A 19,064-nucleotide genomic window follows, 5' to 3' on the forward strand; every position below is an offset into this window, starting at 1 on the left:
TCCTGTACTGCAGCAACTACATAAGCTGCTTTTTGTCTCTCTGTAGTTCTAGCCATGAGTTCCAGCATTTCTGTAACATCAGCTCCCTTCTTTATTTTTCCCAAAATCTGTTGAGTTTTATCATTAGCATTGTCAAAAACAAACATATTAAACAATTGTACCTTTGTGTCTGAATCCAAACAAGGATGATCATAGATAGCTTTTTGCAATCTGTCTAAAAATTTATCAAAGTCCTCATTCATTCCTTGGTGAATCTGTGTAAAAGACTTAGTGTGTAATCCATCTGGAAGTGCAAGGATAGCATTATATGCTAGTTGTTGATTCATCTGCAAGACTTGATCAATGCTCCTAGCCTGGGCAGTGGCAGAAGCCCAGGGCCCTTTGCCAAGTAACTGTTGTGCTGTTAAACCATACAGAGGATCACCCTGCACTCTAGGTGCTTCCTGAGCACACTTCTCCTCCCAGCTTTTATGAAGCATCACCTGCCGATGGGGTGGCATTATGAGTCTTATTAGGGTATACACATCAGCTGGAATTAATATGTTAGATGTAAAAATATACTGCAAAAGTGACTGTGCAAGTTGGGATTTTAAACCAAATTGTGAAATTGCAGCTCTTAACCTCTCTAAAATCTCCTAGTTGAAGGGTTTTCCAACTCTACTTGCAGCATTAGTTACTACAGGAAAAGCTTCTACATCATTGCAGAGAAAAGTCCCTTCTACAATAGCTTCTGGAATAACTCCCTTCCACTTTTGTTTCTGAGCTTCTTCTATTCCAGGGTCACATTCCAACTCTAATTCCACATTCTTTACAGCATGAGAGGGAGGATTTTGTCTAATCGGCTCAAATGCTGCCTCAGAGACAAACTGAGAGGGTGGTAACTGGTTTCCTGGTTGTCTGTCTGAACCTGCTATCATTGGCAAGTCCATTTTCTCCAAAGAATAGTCTCTTTTGGGGACAACTGAATCCTTTTGTTGAATTACCAATTTTTGCAAACTGTCCACTAAAGACTTTTAATCCTGTTCCATAGAAGTATTACTCATAATAACATCTCCTTATCCTTTTCACTTTCAGCATGTTTAGTTTCTAAGTTACTGTTATCAATAGTTTCTTCACTCTGAGTACAACTGTCCTTTGGTCTGCAGCCTAAGCCCCCAAAGAGGCAGCAGCTTCCTCATTCTCGCTCTGAGCTGGAGGAGCAGTCGGTGTAATGCTCCATTCTGAGCTGAGGGGTTGTTTGCTGCGTGAGAGAATGTCTAAGGTGGTAGAAAGCAGTTGCTGAACTGAAGTTACTGGAAATGCCTGAGGCTGTTCTGACTCAGAGGCAAGGGCTGCACATGCCGCAGCAGCAGCTTTCCTCTCTGCCTTCAGGGCTTGAAACACCTCCATGATAATTTTCCACAAAGTAGCATATTTAGACACCTCTTTTGCCTCACTCCAGCCAGATGCAGTACAGTCCCACAACATCCAACCCACAGCTTCCCATTTCAAAATCTCAAAAGCAACCTGTGCTCCTGTGTAGAAAGCGAGGGGAGACGAACCATCCTCTGATCAGCATCGAACTCCAATTTATTGATCCAGCATGCACATTTTATAACCGTGTTAATTAAGTTCATACATATTGCAAAACCCAAGCTCATCACTGGTTACAGATTAAACACCAACCCCTCCTTTTGTTTTCAATATTTGTGGTTTGTTATTGAAACCAAGATTTGTTTTCTCAGCCTGATATGAATGGTTCTCAAGGCCTTCATGTTTGTCACTTTTGCTTTCCCAAAACTTATCCAAGGACAAGATATTTACTTGTTATCAAAAAACAAGCCTGAGAACTCTGCTGTTTACAGAAATGTGGGAAGCATGAGGCCCTGAGGTATCACAATGGATGGTTCCATGAAGCCACAGAGCTTCACACTGTCCTCTTGGTTACATGGATTCTACAAGACCCTGGAGTGTGACAGGGCCCCTATAGTCCCATGAGTCTCCAGAGAGTCACAATGTGCCCAGGAAGCACTGCAGTGTGACAATGTCCCCAGAGGCACTGCAGTGTCACAGAGGAGCAGCACTGGAGTGGGCACAGCACCAGGGAAGGTTTGGCAGTGTTCCCATGTGTGTGAGACAACAATGGTGGCAACACCAATGTTCCCCTGTCTATGATACCACAGCGGTTCCAAACTGAGCATTCCTCTCTCTGTGACACCACAGCAGTGGCAGCCCTAAATCCCTTCTCTGTGACACCACCATAGTGGAAGTCACAATGTTCTCCTCTCTTTGACACCACAGTGGTTACAGCCCCAGTGTTCCCGTCTCTGTGACAACACAGCTGTGCCACCCCTCATCCCCCTCTCTGTGACACCACAGAGGTGGCACCCGCAGCGTTCCCCTCTGTATGACACCAACACAATGGCAGAACAAAGATTCCCCTCTTCATGAGAAAACAGTAGTAGCAGCCCCAATGTTCCCCTCTCTGTGACACCACGGCAGTGGAAGCCCCAAAGTTCCCCTCTCTATGACACTGCAGGATTGGCTGTCCAAAGTTCTACTCTCTATGGCAGCACCACAGTGGCAGTTCCAACATTCCCCTCTCTGTGACACCTCAGCATTTGCAGCCCCAGTGTTTCCCTGTCAGTGACATGACAGCAGTGGCAATACCAATGTCCCCCCTGTCTATGACACCAAAGCAATTGCAACCCCAGTGTTCTCCTCTCTGTGACACCACAGGGGTGGCAGTCCCAAATGCTTCCCTGTCTGTGACACCACAGGGGTGACTCCCCCAGCATTCCACTCTCTGTGATACCACTGAGATTGCAGTCCCAACATTGACTTCTGTATGACAAAACAGGGGTAGCAGCCCCAAGGTTCTCCTGTCTTCGAGCCCACAAGGATGGCAGCCCCAACATTCCCCTCTCTGTGATACCACAACAGTGGCAGCCTCAGCATTCCCTTGTCTGAGGAATCAGACCAGAGTCAGCCCCAACATTTCCTTCTCTGTGACACCATAGATGTGGCAGCATCAAGTCCCCCTCTCTGTGACACCACAGCAGTAGAAGCCCCAGAGTGCCCTGTCAGTGACACCACAGCTTTGGGAGCCCCAACATTTCTCTCTCTATGACTCCATGGTAGAGGCAGCCCCAATATTCTCCTCTCTATGACAATACAGAACTGGTGGCCCCAGTGTTCCCATGTGTATGATACCACTGTGGTGGCAGCCCCAACGGTCCCCTCTCTGTGACACCTCAGTGATGGCAGTCCCAGTGTTCCCTTCTATGACACTACAGCAGCAGCCACCCCAACATTCCCCTCTCTGTGACACCACAGCTGTGGCAGCCCCATTGTCCCGGTCTCCGTGACACCACAGTGGTTGCTGCCCAAACGTTCCCCTCTCTGTGACACCACAGCTGTGGCAGCAGCACTAGAACAGAAGCAGCAGCCGTGGAACACCAGGGGAGCAAGGGAGGAGCAGAGAAGGAGCAGTGGAACAGTGGGAGATGAGCGGTGTTGGAGCAGCAGAGGAGCAGCAGTGGAAGAGCAGACGAACCATGCTGAAAAGCACAGCACAGCTTTTGAGCAGCAGTGGAGTGAGCATGGAAAAGGTGGAACAGTGGTGACACAGGAACTACAGCCATGGAATGGTGGTGGCACAGGAACTACAGCCATGGAACAGTGGTGGCACAGGGACTACAGCCATGGAAAAGTGGTGGCATGGCCCCGCAGCTGTGGAGCAGCGCCCGAGATGCCGAAGCTGTGGGACACAGAGCGGCTCCCAGCGCTGTGTCCTGCAGGAGCCGGCCCCGCACACATCGGAGCGATGCCCCTCAGGCTGAGCCAGATCTGGCGCACAGATAGGAATTGCTGCTGGGCTGTGCAAGGTGTGGATCGAGTGCATTTAATGGTGGCCTGAGGGTTCGATCCTGCTCATTGTGGCTGCTTTTGTGCTGTTGGGACCATTCCAGTTCATCTGAAGTCATGAACTCAGGGGAAACTTGGGACAAAAGGAATCAAAGTGCCTTCTGTCCTGCTGTCTTGGTTTGGAAAGACAGGTGCCTGCTAAGGAAGGCAGGAGCCTCTCCTGAAATGGAGAATGTGAACCCTCCCCCTGGGAATTGCTATAAATTTTAAATTAATGGGGTCTCAGGTAAAAAATATGGGAGCAGGAAATAACATTTCTGTAATAGGGAAGAAAATAAAAGGATAAAATCAACAATGCAGTAAACTAAAAAAGCACTTACAGAGTCAGAACACAACCGGACATCCTGTTGGTCAGGCTGTTGGTAGCAATCCAAGTGGAAATGTGGCTGCAGTCCTCCTGGAGTGGCAGGTGTGGTTCTGTTGGAGCAGGGCTCCTGCAGAAAAGGGTGTAGTGTTGCTCAGAGGATCCAATGGAAGAAGAGGCAGCTGCTGTTCCTCTGGGAAATCCAGTAGAGAAGCTGCTGTTCCAGAATCTCCAGATTCTATCTGGCTAGAATGATTGGCTCTTCCCTCTGGGCAGAGCATCTCCCAATGGGATGCTGTAGTTCTCATCAGCCATGCAGTGACATTCAATAGTCTGTTATCAGCAGATGTGCCCCCCAGAGGGAGGACTGTTTGTGGAAGAGATAAGGAAAACTGCCATACAGATGGCAAATAGAATCCATCTTGCCTGCAATCTGGGACACCTGCAGAGAAAGATATCTTGGTAGAAGTTTAATGATTTCTGATTTGGGAACCGAAGTGGGTCAGTTATTGGCCTGTGGTTTGTTCTCATCCAGAAAGATGTTCCAAAGTACTGCAATTTGGCATTAAAAACCAGGAACGTTCCTCTTCATCTGGATATTGCACATGGACTACAGAGCTATTTGTGGTCATTAGGATAGGAAAAAAACTGGAAATCTTTTCCTGATTTCACTCTTTCTTCCTGTCTCTGGGATTAGGCCTCCAACACTCCCTGCAGGTCTTCTTTCCATGATCTGCTCCTCTGGAGTTGGGATGTAACAAATCAGCAGTGGGAAGAGGGAGGACAATGGACCGTCACAACTGCAGACTCTGTTTTTATGGCCTCTGGATTTCCAGTGCTTAGAAATTGTTATGTTTTAAACTGTCTGAACAAATTCCACATTTTGCACTTTTTCCCTTGCAGAAAACCTTCCTTTGTGCTATTTAGGAACTGACCCTGGGAAACACCTCATTGCAGATGCTTTTCTGTTGGTTTTGCTAAGAGATGACAAGAAAATCAGCACAAGGGGCAGGGATGAGGGAAAGGGAAGAAACAATTCCTTTCTTTTCTCTTCCTTGTAGAAACTCTCCTCTAGAGGTTGTGCTTCAGCCAGAGACTTCCTAGGCCAAGGGCTGAGGGAAGCAATTCAGCTGAGGCAGTTGAGACATCTCCCTGGTCTGTAGCCCTGGGGCTAACAGGGGACACGGGTGCCCCCCTTGCAGCCCTTGCACCCCCTGGAATGGGGAATTCCTCCTGCCTCTGCCAGGCGCTCATGATCCTGGCATTAGCCCTGGCCTGGCTGCTCCTGCTCTGAGCTCCCTGCCATGGGCATTGCTAGTGCTGGAGGGCAGCAGGGAGGGATTCAGTGCAAACCTGGGAGGTGCCAGTGGGCTCAGAGATGGCTGCAGGTGACAGTGACACAGTGACGGGAGGTGCAGATGGACACAGGGACAAGACAACGCCTCTGGGAAAACCTCTTGGAAATTTGGGGGACTTGGAGTGTAAAATACACACGAACACGGACACACAGACACAGAATACTGCAAAGCATTTCCCAGCTGTCTTAGGTTGGACATGGGGGGTGTATTCTATTCCTATCTGATGGGGCAGTTATCTTCTGTTAATTGAGCAGTTTTCTTTATCTCTTCCAAAACCCATCCTCCCTCCCAGGAGATATCTTCTGTTAATGGGCCATTGAGTGCCACTGCATGACTGATAAAATTCCATCATCCCATTGCAAGAAGCTCCGCCCAGAGGGAGGAGCCAAGCATTCCTACCTGGATATAATCAGAGAGCTGGAAGACCAGAGTCAGCCTTTTCCACTGGATTTCCAGAGGAAGAGCAGGCCCAAAACCACCACCACTGGACCTTCAGAGGAAAACTCCACCCTCCTACAGGATCCCTGCTTCAACAGAGCCACACCTGTCACTGCAGGAGGAATACAGCCACTGTTTACTGGGACTGCTACCGCCACTGCGCCCCACAGGGTATCAGGTCGTATTCTGAATCTGTTAGCACTTTTTCTTTGTACTATTGCATTTATATTTTAATTTTACTGCTAAATAACTTTTATTCCTATTCCCATATCTTTTGCCTTAGAGCCACATAATTTCAAAATTATAACAATTCGGGGGGAGAGTGTTTACCTTTTCCATTTCAAGGGAGGCTCTTGCCTTCCTTAGCATACATCTGTCTATTCAAACTGAGACAACGCCTCAGGACTCCCAGGCAGTTTTGGAGGAAGTCAGTGCCCCTTTCCCCCTCTCTCCTGCTCCATCTCCCAGCCCAGCACGGCTCCCAGCTGCAGGACAATGCCGCTGCAAACCCCGTCCTGCCAGGGATGCAATGGCGGGGAATCTCCTTCTCCTTCCCTGTGGCACAGAGACAAATCGCATCCTGTCCTTGTCCTTTCTCCTACAGGCAAGAAGCTGAGGATGGAGACCTGGGAGGACAAATCCCCACAGCAGAACCTTGTGGAAAAGGCTGTTTTGAGCAGCTCCGAAGCACAGGACTCCAACAGAGACAAAAAGCACTCGAGATCCCATAGGAGGAGGGGCTCCAAATCCAGCCCAGGGTGTTCTGAGGAGCAAAGACCCACCCTGTGCCAGGAAGGTGGAAAGAGCTTCAGCTAGAACTCGGAGCTGGTGGTGCATGAGCAGTTTCACAATGGGGAGAAGCCCTACAAGTGCTTGGAGTGTGGGAAAAGCTTTTGCCAGAGCAATTTCCTGATCCACCACCAGATGATCCACACTGGGGAATGGCCCTACAAATGTGGGGGATGTGGGAAGGGCTTCAGGTGCAGCTCTAAGCTCGTCACCCACCAACGCATCCACACCAGGGAACAGCCCTATGAGTGTCTTGAGTGTCCAAAAAAGTTTCACACCACCTCCACTCTCCTCAGGCACCAGTAGATTCACACAGAGGAGAGGCCCTTCTGCTGCCCCAACTGCAGGAAGGGCTTCACCCGCAACTCCCACCTCATCACCCACCGGCGCATCCACACTAGGGAGAGGCCCTACGAGTGTCTCCAGTGTGGGAAGAACTTCACCCAGAGCTCTCACTTGATCAAACACCAATGGAGGCACTGGTAAGGGAAACTCTGCAAATGCCCCAACTGCAGGAAATGCTTTGTGCACTGCTCCAGCTTCATCCCCCATTGGAGTAGCCACATTTGGAAGAACCCTGGTGATCCATGTTCCCTGTCATTAATGCTTGAAAGAGTCCTGTCCCTTTTCCTGCCCCTGCCAATGACATGATGTGGGTCCAAGAACATGAGGGTCTGGCCATGGTTGCGTCATTATATTCTCTCCCAAATCAGATCATTGCTAGGGGTAGGAAAGGGATTCTCTCTTCCCCAAGGAGAAGGGTGTCCTTTCCAGGCACGAGTGAATATGTGGCCGGGAAGAGACAGTCGGTGGTGTTGCAGTATTCCCTGAAAATAGTTTTTCTGATCTCTACTGTTATCAGTGTTGCTGTTCCTGTTTGTTCCTTATCTCGTTGCTGTTACCAGTAAATTGTTCTTATCCCAGCCCAGGATCTTTGCTGTTTGTGCTTTCCATGGGAGGCGGGAGGGCAGCGAGGGCAGTGTGGTTTTAGCAGGAGCAGGAAATTGGGGAATCCCATTCCTGAACCCCGGCCCATGAAAACCAAGCATCCCAGCTGATCCCAGCCCTGGTGGCCATAGCAGCAGCCTTGGGAGCGGGTCCCTGGCTGGGGCTGTGGGAACCTCTTCCCTCTGGTGCCCAGGGACAGGAGTGGAGGGAACGGCTGCAGCTGAGTCGGGGCAGGCTCAGGTTGGATGTCAGGAAAAGGTTTTGGCCCAGAGGCTGCTGGGGCCCTGCCCAGGCTCCCCAGGGAAGGGTCCCAGCTCCAGGGCTCTCTGAGCTCCAGCAGTGTTTGGACAGCGCTGCCAGGCCCAGGCTGGCATTGTTGGGGTGTCCTGTGCAGGGCCCGCAGTTGGACTGGAGGATCCTGATGGGTCCCTCTCAGCTCAGCCAATTCTGTGCTTCTGGGATCCCATGAGCCTGGGGATGGGGGGCTGAAAATCATTGCCATGGCAACGGGCTGTGGCTGCAGGCCTGAGCTGGTGTCCATGGCAACCACCCCATCATGGGGTCTCCATGGAGCTGCCAAGGGACTGACCATAGCAACAGGGGGTTTGTGATGGTTGCCATGGAAACTGACCATAGCAAAAGGGAGGTGGTGATGGTTGCCATGGAAACAGACCATAGCAAGAGGGCACTGGTGATGGTTGCCTGCTAAGGATCAGATTTGTCACAGGCCCTCAAAGGTGTTCCATAGGGACTTTCCAAGAGTCTCCAGGCTGTTCCAGAGCTGGAATGTCACAGGCAGAGACAGGGGCTCCATGGAGACCTGCCAGGGCTTTCTGGGGATGGTAAAGAGCCCTGTGGTCAGAGGCAGTCACAGCCATTCCATGGTGACATCCCAGGGCACCTTGGGCTGCAAAGGCACCGATCTGTCACAGGCACTCATGGGGACTCCAAAGTTACATCCCAGGAGTCCCCAGGCTGCCAAAGAGCCAGGACGTTCCAGACACTCACAGGGGTTCCTGTCATGGGCACAGTGGGATCTTCAGGCAGAGTTTATTAGAGAAGATCCTCTTGGGTCTTGAGGTTCAGAAAGGAGCCCCAACAGCCCCCACAGATACCAAAATGTCACCATTCAATCAGAGATAACACAGACTCCGATCACAAGTCTAAGGGCTCAAAGCCACCCTTTTTTCAATCCTCTTCTTTTATACCTTAATTTCCTAGAGGTGGACATCATTGGTCATTTAATCAACATATTTCACATGATTGGCTAATTAAGACAACACTCTTCATTAAAAATTTTATGGAAAAAACAACCTATTACAAATATTGTCATGGTGCCAGTTATTGATGTTTGTTTTATGCTGGGCCTTTCTGGGGGCTCTCTGGATGTGGGAAACCCTCCTGTAGCAGTTCTGTGCCAGGTAAAAGGAAATGCACACGACTTTTTTTGTCTTCAGCTTCTTGTTTATTGTTATCTTCTCTAAAGTTTTGCATGCTGTGTATACCAGGTTCAGCAAGCTGGACAAACACCTCAAAATGGCTCTAAAATGTACGGTTTCAAGGTCTTTTAAAGTTGTCTTACCCAATTAACTCTTAAAACTTACATTATTTCTACTTATCGACCAATAACTCATCCCTTGACTGTCCAGGTAACCTCTGCACTGTGCTTTCCTTGACCAATGACCCTGTGCCACCAACACTGCAGAAAATGGAGTGGATGAAGAAGAAGACAGGGACTACATCCAAATGCCTCCATCTTGCTTCCTATCTACATCATATTAAAAATCCCAAAATCTAAATTTCTCACCCAAGGGACATGCTATACTACCCTATAATCTATTTCAGACTTTGGTAAATTGTAATCTGTCTCAAACTCCTGGAAGTCCTCTCCATGGGGGAAGGTTAAAGGCAGTGTTTCTGTGGGGGTCAGAACCCCTCAGAGCAGACAGAGAAATATTCCCTTTGCCCTGGATTCCCACACATTTAATCTAAAAACCTTTAACCCTTAACATGTGAAGTTACCAAAAATGTTCCAGGTAAGTAGGATTAGAAGGAGAAGAAATAGAGAACAACAGAAAGACAGAAGATCCATAGAAAGACACACACATAAGTACCAACTGCTGGGGTTCCAGCGTCACTAACAGAGAAACCCCAGGAGAAGGCAGAATCCAGACCATGGGCTGGCCTCATGATCTGGCTTTTAACGCCCTGGGCCTTCATGGGCCCGCCCCTGGGGTGGGACTGCCAATTGCTTGTCCAGTATGAGCCAGAGTAGCACCAGCTGCTGGTGTGTGATTGATTGACAGCTCAGCCAATCAGGGTGGGGTTAGGACAGCATTTGCTATGTGATTGACAGCTCTTCCAGGCCAGGGCTGGGGGCGGGGCTCTGTCCCACCACAAACCAAGGCCTGACCCAGCCCTGGCCCCACACGGGCATTCCAAGCATCCCAAGGTGTCTCAGGACATTGATCTCATCCAATCTCTGACAGCGACCAAGGTGACGCTACGGAACCTCATGGAACCATGGGTCAGTTCTGACAATGGAGATCCAAGGAAACGATGGTGAGACTGTGGAATCCAGGAATCATGGAATCAAGGAGATCGTTGTGCAAATCATGGGCCCCATGGAAGCAAGGATCAAGGATCAACCTGTGGTTTGATTGTGATTGATTTAAAATAGAAACAAGGAGCCATTGTTTCACAGCGGGGCTGCGTGGGGCCAATGGACCCTTGTGACTCTGTTGGGGCTCATGAAACCAAGAAGCCATTGTGACATTTCCAGACCTCATGGAATCAAGGAGACCATTGTGACAGTGTTAGCACCCATAAAGTCAATGGACCATGGAACAGGTCTTCCTGGTTTGGACTCCTGGAGGCTGTCTGAGACGTCCCACTGAATTTGACATGTCAAGGGCCACTTCCCATCTGACCGTGCAGCACTGGGGCTCTGTGCTTTTATTCCTATGAGAAAGAACTGTCTTTCTTGTCTAGGCACCCATGGCCAAAACTGTGATTCCGTGTCTAAAATTCTCTATATCCAAGGGTTACTCCTGGATGAAAGCTGCCCATACAGTCAAGTCTGGCTAGACTTGGCCTCTGGTGACTGCCTCTCATCTGCCCCTGCACCACTGGGGCTCACTTGTTTCCTTCCTATGGAGGCCGTTGTGACACTGCAGGCCCTTGTGAAACCTGTTACACTGTAGGAACTTTTGGAACCAAGGGGAACATTGTGACCCTGCAGGGTACCATGGATCCAAGGGGCCACTGTGACACTGTGGGGCCTCAGGGAACCAAGGACATCTTTGTGGCTCTGTTGGGCTGCATGGTCCTAAGGAGCCAGTGTGAAGCAGCAGGGCTTTGTGGAACCAAGAGGCCATTGCTGCATTTCAGGGCCTCGTGGAGCCAAAGGGCAGTTGTGATCCTGCGAGGCACCGTGGATCCATGGAGAGCATTGTGACATTGCAAGACCCCGTGAAATCATGGAGACCATTGTGACCCTGCAGGGCCTCATGGAAGAAGGGTCCATTGTGACACTATGGGAACTTGTGGAAACAAGGGAATCATTGTTGCACTACTGGGCCCCAATGGAACCAAGGGGCCATTGGACACAGCAAGGCTTCAAGGAACCAATAGACCATTATGACACTGTGGGACCTTGTGGAACCATGGAGACCATTAGGATCCTTACGGACTTGTGTAATCAAATGGCCATTATGACACCTGAGGGCATAATGGAAGCAAGGAGCCATTGTGACACTGCAGGGCCCTGTGGAAGCAACGGAACATGAAATAGGTGTGGCTGCCTTGGTCTCCCAGGGGCCACCTGACAGGTCTGTCTGACCTTGGAATGTGGAAGGCTGCTCCCATCTGCCCCTGAAACACTGGGGCTCTGGGCTCTTCTTTTCTCTTTTTACAGGCAGCCATGGCCAAAATTTGGATTCCATCTCCAAATATCTCTCTATCCAAGAATTGCTGCCAGACAAAAGCTGCCAGGAGAGACAAGTCTGGCTGGTCTTTGATTCCTGAGTGCCAGAACTCACCTGTTTTCCAAACACTGGAAAGGGCTCTGTGCTTTGCTTTGTATGGAAAAAATCATGCTTCTCCAGACAAAAAATTCTGAAATTAGGATTCCACATTCATAATTTTGAATATCCAAGGGTTGCTCCAAGCAAACCTGCAGGACAGACAAGTCAGGCTTGCCTTGGCCTCTGGTGGCTGCCGTTCATCAGCTCCTGAAACATAGGGCCTCCGTGGCTTCCTTCCTATGGAGACAAATGTGACATTGGGAGCCTTGTGAAATGAAGAGGCCATTGTGACACTGCAGAGCACCATGGATCCAAGGGACCATTGTGACACTGTGGAGCCTCGTGGAACCAAGGACATCATTGTGGCTCTGTTGGGCCACATGATCCCAAGGTGCCAGTGCAAATCAGCAGTGTGGTAGTTAGCCCAGCTGTAACTCAGAGTCAGTCAGATTTTACCCTAAAAGAATTGGGCATGAGTTTCAAGCCCTAGGAATCATTTGTTTAACACAGGGTGAGTTTGAGAGTTCCCCCATAAGCCTTTAGTGTTGCTGTGCTAACTTGTCCAAGTGTCTACTCCCCTATTGGTTACTTGTTTCCCCTATATGGTTGTTGTTCTAGTTTTCTACTCCCAAATGTACATGTTGTTGCTTCCCCTTTGACTCAGGTCTTTGGATCCTGCCCCTCATACTGTTCTCAACTTCTCCATGTTTATTGTTTTTCACCCCGTTATTAAAGTTCCTTTTAAACAACTCCATTGATCCTGCTCCTGTTCATTTTTGCCACCCTCACCCTGAAGTCAGGGAATGAGAGAGGTTTGTCACAGCCACCTTCATTGTGACATTTGGCTCCCGAACAGGGACCTGACACTCAGGAATCCCTGTGTCAGTCACATCAGCTGGGGTTAGCTGGTGGATAGGCCAGTGCTCCCTGGGATTTTGGATTCATCATTGTTTCAAGGGACCTTTCCCAGGATATGCAGGGACAATGACGATTTCACCTGCATAGGTTTGCAGGTGGGTTTAGGGAAATGCAAGACATTTAGTGCCCATTTTGCCATTGTGCCATTGTGTTTTTACAATATGCACCCAAGTCCCATAATTGATTTGGGCTGTTCTGGTGGCTCTTCTTCATAAGGCAGTGTAGAAGTCCATCCAAAAATCCTTCATTTTTTGCCTCACAATTGTCATGAGAAAAGACTACCGAAGGGTTAAAACTGCTGAGCCAGTTGGGAAAGAAAGTCTCCTGCTTATCTAGTGTGTTCACAAGTGATGTTTGCAGAACACGCCATGCTGTACTCGAAGGGGGCATGCTGCCCTTTTCTGGACAATTGAACTGGACTTTCTTCCAAACTCCTGAGCTGGCTGGACTGAGCTCTGGGGTGGCTCCTCCCTGCTCCCTGAGAGGACCCCTCTTGCCTGTCTTCAACCACCATGATGGACCAACAGAGATGCAAATCCCCTCATCAAGGAACCAAGAATCCCTCTGGTACCCTATTGGTACCCCCATGGCACCCCCATGGCACCCCCCTGGCAACCTCCTTTCAGAGACTGGGACTGTACTCCCTCCCAACTCAGGGAGTGGGAAAAACCTAACGTACCTGTGAGCATTTGGCCATGAAAACAATGGAACTGTCTCACCCCCTCCTTCTGTTCCTATTCTTCTCCCCTCCATGGAAACCTAATTTCAGCCACCCTTCCCCCAACCAAGATATATATTGGGGTTCGGTTCGACTGCCTTTTGAGTACTCCCCAAGACGTGTACCAGTGAGTTTCGGTGGCGGGACCCCGAAGACATCACATTTTGGTAGCTATACCCCATTTCCTGACCTTCTTTCCTCCCTTTTTTCCTTGTCTTACCCTTCTCTTCCCCAGATCCCTTAACCAAACACATATTTAGCTGTGGTTATAATCAATAAAATTGCACCTTGTTGATTTGTTACTGCAAAACCCCTGTGCCTTTTGTTGGTTATTTTTGCACCCAAAAATCATTCGTCACCCGTTCATTTCGGGCGGACCTTCACAGGCAGAGAAAGAGAAAAATGGGCAGCCAGATTTCCAAAGTAGAAAGGAGCATATATGGATGCTTTAATTCTCACTGATCATGACAAAGTATTTTCAAAGAACGAATTGAAATCAATCACAAGGTGGACCATTAAAAATTTTCCAGACGCCTCTGCTAATGAAATCCATACCACTGAATTTTGGGACTCAGTGGGAGTTAAACTGTACAACTTTTGATCAAAAGGGACCCCATTGCACCCCACATACTCCCCATCATCAACACCACCTTCACCAGGAAGCAGTGTGTTGAAAACTCAATCCATTGGTCACTCCTACCTCAGGACCTCCCCTCAAACCTGCCTTTCTCAGACCTTCCACGGCAGTCCAAGATGGAGACAGTCACACGGTCTTGGAGCATCATGCCCTGGAGACTCAAGACGGAAGGAGCCCGAATGTGGCTTGGGAGACTGACCATCCTCCCTCCATTCTGGCTCCTCCACTTCCTGCTACCACAACCTTCTCTTCCACCCTGAATGAACCTCCAGACTCCACCCTCACAATTGTGGGTCATGCCCCACTCTTAATCATTCCACCTCCATCCTGGGCCATGCCTCCAGAACTCCACCCTGGAAGTCTGCCATCCTAAATCAAGGGCCTTCCTCCTCAACACCTGACAAAATGGCAGTGCCCTTTGCCTCACCCTCCGGCAACAATATACCCCCATGATCAAAGATACAAAGCCCAACTGTCACATAATTCTAATCCAAATGTTTCTGCTCCAAGTTATTCTTCCTCCCCAGAAGACAGTTAGGACTCCTCAGATCCACCTCACCCCTCACTCCCAGAAGATCCCTAGGAAAGGAACAAGACTGGCAAATGGTCTTGAAATTCCTCATTGCCTCAGGATGTTATGAAAGAAGGAGGCAGAACCCCAGGTATCAGCCATTGGTTTAATTGGTTTCATTCCTAGCCATTGGAGGAAATCAAGGAGCTGTGTAGGGCAGCTAAAGACCATAGGAAGGACTGAGCTTGTTTTAATGGCCTAATTAGGGCCATGTTTACAGCACATGTCTTAACCCTCTATGAGTTAAAATATATTAGGACCATGTTGTTATCTCCTACAGAATACACCCTGTGGGAAGGGGGATAGAAGTGTTTACTAAATCAATTAATAGCAGACTATGCTAATAATGAGGCAAGGGCAGAATTGACAATCAACCATCTAGCTGGAGAAGGACAACACAGCCTATAAGATGATCAAGCAGCAGGTATCCTCAGAGAAGTATTGGATGATTAAAGAAAGCCCTTAAAGAAATGGCTTTGCAAGCTTTAATCCAGGTATCGGATGGTAGCACCCCCAATTTGGACTACCTTGGGTGACTGCAGCTAAAGCTTTAGGGCAATTTGACCATCTGGGGTGCCTGTTAAGTAAGCAAAACAATGCTATCTCCCTTGCATTGAGTGGCCTGCTCTCAGACATAGAGACCATCAGACATGCCACCTTGCAGAACAGCAATAGAGGTTTTACTCTGGGCACCTGGGCATGGCGGTGTAGACTGTGAGGGCATGTATTGCATGAACCTCTCCAGGCACAGTGAGTCAATCCACAAGAGCATTCAGGTACTGAAGGGTTCAAGAATATTCAAGTGAAAAACAAAGACTGGTTCAATAAACTCTTCCAATCCAAGGGACTAAAGGGATGGATAATATCTAGCTAAAACAGGACTATTAATTCTCTTAGTTGTTGTTGTATTATTAGTTGTCCCATGTTTGTTTGGATGCTTTTAGAAAATCTTACGAAATTCTTTCAGTTTCATCTTTGTTGTAAAACAAAACGGAGGAAGATACACAACACAGGATCCTCATGGACACCTTGGAGGAGAGAACTGGAGGCCAGGATGGCACAAAAACTTCTCAGAGACTCAGTGTGGGAAGGAAACCCCTTAAAAGTACCTAGAAGTATTCTTAAATGCATAAAGTACCTTAAAAACCTTGAGTATCTCAAAGCATTAAATGGGCACCACTGAGTGTCAGTACAAAGTTCTCAAGGGACTCATTAAAGCAGATAATTGGGGCCATGATTGCACAAAACTCTCACAGAGTCTGTATCAAGAGAGAAACACCAGGCACCTTAAAATAACTGAAGTACCCTGAAGTATTAATGAGCCCCACTGAGTGTTGTTACTGACAAAGCCTCTCCAGGGACTAATTCCAGCAGATAATTGGAGGACATGATTGCACAAACCTCTCAGAGACTCTAATAAAAAAGCCAAACCCAAAGTCCTTTGAAAAACCTGGAGTCCCTGAAGGGAGCATTCAGGAGCCCCCAGGCCATTGCTGAGCAAGGCTCCCCAGGGACTCCTTCCAGCAGATCCTTGAGGCCACTGGGAGGTGGGCTAGGGGGGATGCTGAGGGCAGGACAAGGGGCTGACAGTGCCCAGCCTGGCTGGGGCTGTGCCAGGAGGCCCCAGTTCCTCAAGACAAGGTGTCTCCTCACAGCCCTTGGTGGCACAGACCCTGCTGTGCCCAAGGGCACCAAGACTTGGCTTCTCTTTGTCCCCACCTGTCATCACTGCCTCCAGTTCTCTGCTCTGCCTGGGGCCTGGGGACACTTTCTCAGTCATTTCTCTCAGTGGGACCCATTAAAAGTCCAAGAAAATTTGGAGTTGGATTCTGACTTGGAGTTCTGAAGAGGTTGAGTCAGCTCCCTCTCAGGGACTGATGTTCAGGGCCTGAGCACAAAGCCCCAGAGACTCATTTAAGTCCTTGTGCTGTGTCTGTGCTGATGAGCTGGGCCGGGCTCCTGGCACAGAGGCAGCTCCTGGTAACCAAGAAGAGCTTCAAAAGCACATTTCTCTTGATGAGCAGCTCTTCTCTCAGCTCAGCAGGGCTGGGGCACTACCTGCAGCCACCCTGGGCACAGCACAGAGGCACAGAGAGCTTCAATCAGTCAGGGCTGGGAAGGTGCTGAGAAGTGCCTGGGGCAGAATCACTGCCAGCCCTTGGCACAGGAACCTCTGGCTGCAGGACAATGCAGCTGCAGCTCCTGGAGCCATCTCCTAAAGCTGGAACATCCCAATGCCTACAGACCCTGTGAGTACATTCTCTGATTGTCTCTTGTGCAGAGCAGCCAGGGGTGCCCAGGGCTGTCCTGCAGATCAGGGTCCTGCAGCCCAGGGCGCTGTGCTGGGCAGGGACTCTGCTGCCTGCCAGGGACAGCTCTCAGCCAGCCCTGGCAGCTGCTCCCAGCACTGGGGGACAAGGTCTGGGTGGGAGGAGACAGCTCCTTGGGAGGTAAGGCTTGGAAGTGTTCTCTTTGTGGTGGTGAGGATGCTGCATTGTTCAGAATTGATCATGCATGATATATAACTGCTGCACATTTCGAAGTATTTTATACAGGGAGCACAGCAAGGCAGGGGCTGCATAAAAGAGGAATTCCTGTTTTTTTAACCTACTGGTCTCGGTTGCCTGGATGGGCAATTGCCCATAGATATTCATCTCCTAATTCTGGCTGAGAAAAACAAAAACATTTTTTCTCAGATCTGAATAAACCATGCAGTCACAGAAATCAGCTCAGGACCCCTCACAGGTGGCATCAGTGTTGCTTTTCCAGCCTCCTCAAGGTTGCTCTGACATTGCCATCAGAGCCTGCAGAGCCAGAGAGGCCTCTGGGCAGTGCCAGAGCTGGGAGGGGTCTGCAGGGCAGAGCTGAGCCCCCAAGGCTGGGCTGGGCTCTGGCAGAACTGGCAGGGCTCAGCCCTGGGCACAGAGAAGCAGCTGCTGGCAGGGACAGCTCCAGGCAGCAGAGCCCTGGGCAGGCAGTGGGGGGAAAGTGCCCCAAGGCTCTGCTGGGATATTTAAAATCCTCTCCAAACCCTACTATTCCATGATTACTTTTTTTACAGATCCTCCTGCCAAGACATTGCAAATGTCCAACAGCAGCTCCATCAGGCACTTCCTCCTGCTGGCATTGGCAGACACGCGGCAGCTGCAGCTCCTGCACTTCTGCCTCTTGCTGGGCATCTCCCTGGCTGCCCTCCTGGGCAACGGCCTCATCATCAGCGCCGTAGCCTGCAGCCACCACCTGCACACACCCATGTTCTTCTTCCTGCTCAACCTGGCCCTCACTGACCTGGGCTCCATCTGCACCACGGTCCCCAAAGCCATGCACAATTGCCTCTGGGACACCAGGGACATCTCCTACACAGGATGTGTTGCCCAAGTTTTTTTTTTTGTTTTCTACGCAGCAACAGAGTTTTATCTCCTGACTGTCATGTGCTATGACCGCTACGTGTCCATCTGCAAACCCCTGCACTATGGGACCCTCCTGGGCAGCAGAGCTTGTGCCCACATGGCAGCAGCTGCCTGGGCCAGTGCCCTTCTCTTTTCGCTGATCCACACAGCCAATATATTTTCCCTGCCCCTGTGCCATGGCAGTGCCCTGGGCCAGTTCTTCTGTGAAATACCCGCAATCCTCAAGCTCTCCTGCTCCAAACATTATCTCAGGGAATTTGTCCTAATTGCTGTAAGTGTGTGTTTAAATTTTGGTTGTTTTGTGTTCATTGTTTTCTCCTATGTGCAGATCTTCAGGGCTGTGCTGAGGATCCCCTCTGAGCAGGGACGGCACAAAGCCTTTTCCACCTGCCTCCCTCACCTGGCTGTGCTCTCCCTGTTCCTCAGCACTGCAGCGTTTGCTCATCTGAAACCCTCCTCCATGTCCTCCCCATCCCTGGATCTGGCCCTGTCAGTTCTATACTCGATGGTACCTCCAGCCCTGAATCCCCTCATCTACAGCCTGAGGAACCAGGAGCTCAATGCTGCAGTGTGGAGACTGATGACTGGAGGCTTTCAAAAACATTAAACTGCTGGCCAGTTTCTGGAAATCACTTGTAATAAAACTCGGTTTTGATACCTTCTGTTGGTTTCATTTTGGAGGTTTCTTTTCTTTGTTTTACTTTTTTAATCTTGTCTGATACTCTTAGATTGGATGTGACCAACATGTGTTCTCTAGTTTATATACTTTTAAGAAAGCATCATCTTAAAGTCATTAATTACATCACAATAAAATATTATATTAATTAGAGCAAAGATCTTTGTATCAATGTAATTAGCAAAAGTTTTACAGAAATTTAATAAGGCACATTTACGTATGCACCTAGCCTAGCTTGCAAATATTTGCATCTATCTTTTCAAATGTGTTTCCATGTTGATGCCTTGTCTTCTTCCTGGCTATGCAAACATTTTAAAATCATCAACTGGTTTTTAATCCATTAACTCAGCTTTGCTTGTAAGCTAG

General features: G+C 49.1%; 2 pseudogenes; both read left to right on the forward strand.

Moving 5' to 3' along the window:
• The window catches only part of LOC131559619 (zinc finger protein 239-like), a 48,106-nt pseudogene extending 40,825 nt beyond the window's left edge, over positions 1-7,281 (forward strand).
• A 10,415-nt stretch (positions 7,282-17,696) lies between these two features.
• LOC131559850 (olfactory receptor 14J1-like) lies at positions 17,697-18,568 on the forward strand (annotated as a pseudogene).
• The last annotated feature ends 496 nt before the right edge of the window (positions 18,569-19,064 follow it).

Source organism: Ammospiza caudacuta, chromosome 7 (assembly GCF_027887145.1).
Source record: "Ammospiza caudacuta isolate bAmmCau1 chromosome 7, bAmmCau1.pri, whole genome shotgun sequence".
Lineage (NCBI taxonomy): Eukaryota > Metazoa > Chordata > Aves > Passeriformes > Passerellidae > Ammospiza > Ammospiza caudacuta.